We start from the raw sequence: 2,849 nt of genomic DNA on the forward strand, positions 1-2,849 counted from the left end.
CTGTTGGATGATTGGGAAACTTGTTGTTGGGCTGCCTTGGAGACTCGCAGCACAGAAGCCCAATGTGATTGTGCTGTCAACCACCCATCTTCACCAATCTGACATTACTGTCGTTTAATTCTTCCCAAGTTCCCACTAACTCCCCCACAGATTCCAGCATTCCCCAACGTACAGCGGCCAGTTAACTCACCGACCCCACGCGTTGTTGAGGCGTGGGAGGGAACCGGAACACCCCGAGGGAAACCCGCGTGGCCACAGGGAGAGTATGTAAACTGCCTCTCACTCACACACTCGAACACACAACACGAGACATGAGACACGTGACAAGATACACACACACACACACACACACACACACACACACACACACACACAGCGTTGGAATTCAGGATCACATCCAGCTCACTGGGAGAGTGAAGCAGTGCCTCTTCCCTCTGCAAATTTCTCCTCCCCCCCCCACCCCGAAACTGCCTGTGACTATGAGACTATAACATGGATCTCCTTCAAGCCTAAGGGAATCCACCATTCCTCTTCTCCCCCCCCCCCCGGGTTCCTCCTCTTCTCTCCCCCCCCAGTTCCTCCTCTTCTCTCCCCGCCCCCCCCCGGTTCCTCCTCTTCCCCCCCCCAGGGTTCCCCCCTTCTCTCCCCCCCGGTTCCTCCTCTTCTCTTCCCCCTCCTCCGTTCCTCTTCTCTTCCCCCTCCCCCATTCCTCCTCTTCTCTCCCCGCCCCCCCCGGTTCCTCCTCTTCTCTTCCCTCCTCTTCTCTTCTCTCCCCCCCCTCCCCGGTTCCTCCTCTTCTCTCCCCCCCCCCCGCCCTCTCCCTATCACCCTTTCAGACTTTATCCTGTAACGTTATAGGGTATTGGTTTCCCTGGAAATGCCGCAGTTCTGTTACCAGGGCAACATCCCCACTCAATCCAATACGAATTGGGAAGAAAAGACAGGTTATTGATCCAAAGACTTGCGGGGATAAATGAGTTTTGAAAACTGCCCTCACTGTGAAGGATTAGTCCTTTTATCTGTGTTCATTGCTTCCTGTGGGCCAGCGGTAATGACCCACGTACACTGCCGCCTTGTTGAGTTCTGGGTCGGAGTTTGTGTCCCAATCCGGGACAAATTTCCTGCAATGGGTATTGTAGAGAGGGAGAGGGGGAGAATGAGAGAGGGAAGGGAAGGGAAGGCCTACAAGGGAGGGGAGGAGGAGACAGGGAATGGGGGGAAGGAGGGAAGGGTGGGAAAGGCTTAAGGGAGAAGGTTGGGAAGGAGAATGAGAGAGAAGAGAAGGATGGGAGAGGGCGAGGGAAAATGGGGAGGGAGGGAAGGGTGGGAGAGGGATAGGGGGGAGGTATATAAGTGAGGGAGGGGGAGCTTGTGAAAGGGGGAGATGGGGAGAGAAGGAGAACTGGTGGGGTCCTGCACCTGGATTCGACCCGTCACTGCACCGTGGAGTTTGAGGAGGGATCTCACTCCAGCTCCTTATATCTGGGAAGGCTTGCGTCGTACAACAGTTCCTTCGGCCCATCGCGTCAGTGTTGCCCATTCACTGCTCATTCACAATGAGAGCTGACCTTGTGGAATGGTATAAAATCACGAGGAGGCTGAGTGCACACAGTATTTCCCCCCGCCCCAGGTTAGGTGGGGGTTCTAAAACTAGGTTGCATAGATTTAAGGTGAGGGGAAAGTTTTGAGGAGCAACTTTTTGACAACAGGTGGGGGTGAGTATATGGAAATGGCAAATGTAAGTATTTAAAAGGCATTTGGATAAATGCCAAGATAGGAGGGAGTTAGAGGGAGGTGGGCCGAATGGAGGCAAATGGGACTAGCTTGGAGAGCAACAGGATCAGCAGGAATGTGTTGGGCTGAAGAGCCTGTTTTCATGTGGCTTGCTACATCACTATTTCACACCCGATCTACCTCAGTAACATTAAACCCAGAACCCCAATTTCTCTTGGATCCAAATCGTTGTCTTGAATATCCCCGAAGACCAAGTCTTTTTGGGGGGGGGGAGGGTGTGGCTTGGATTCTAGGATCTGTAACATCTTGTGACCCCACAGGATACTGCGTCAACATAAAATATGAAAGCCAGAGAAAGAGACAAACCTGTTCCACGCTCAGTGAGTTTGAAGCTCCAAATGAATTCATTATCGAAGTGTGTAGACTAGACTGAGCAACACACATCAAAGTTGCTGGTGAACACAGCAGGCCAGGCAGCATCTCCAGGAAGAGGTACAGTCGACGTTTCAGGCCGAGACCCTTCGTCAGACGCGCACCTCTTCCTACAGATGCTGCCTGGCCTGCTGCGTTCACCAGCAACTTTGATGTGTGTTGCTTGAATTTCCAGCATCTGCAGAATTCCTGTTGTTAGACTAAACTGAGATTCATTTTCTTGTAGGCATTTTCATTAGAACAATGAAATGCAACAGAATCAATGAGAAACTGCACAGACTGACAAACAACCAATGTGCAAGAAAATACAAACTGTATAAATACAAAAAAAATAAGAATGGTAACTAGAGAGAGAGATCGTACTGAGAACACAAGCTACAGAGTCCTTGGAAGTGAGTCCACAGGTTGTGGAATCAGTTCAATGTTGAGGTGAGGGAAGTTATCCGCACTGGCTGTAGGGTAATAACTTCCTGAACTGTTGGGACTTCTAAGAATCATTTAGATAGGCTTATGATTGTGAGGAAAATTTAAAATTATGGACATTGTGTGTAGGCGTAAGAGATTAGTCAGCCATTTGATTTCAGATTTAGTTGGTACAGCACAACATTGTAAGCTGATGGGCCTGTTCCTGTCTTCTGTGAACCTAATGGTGTGCCAGACTGCAAGAGAAAGGGGAAGAATTA

Source organism: Mobula hypostoma, chromosome 2, assembly GCF_963921235.1.
Source record: "Mobula hypostoma chromosome 2, sMobHyp1.1, whole genome shotgun sequence".
NCBI lineage: Eukaryota > Metazoa > Chordata > Chondrichthyes > Myliobatiformes > Myliobatidae > Mobula > Mobula hypostoma.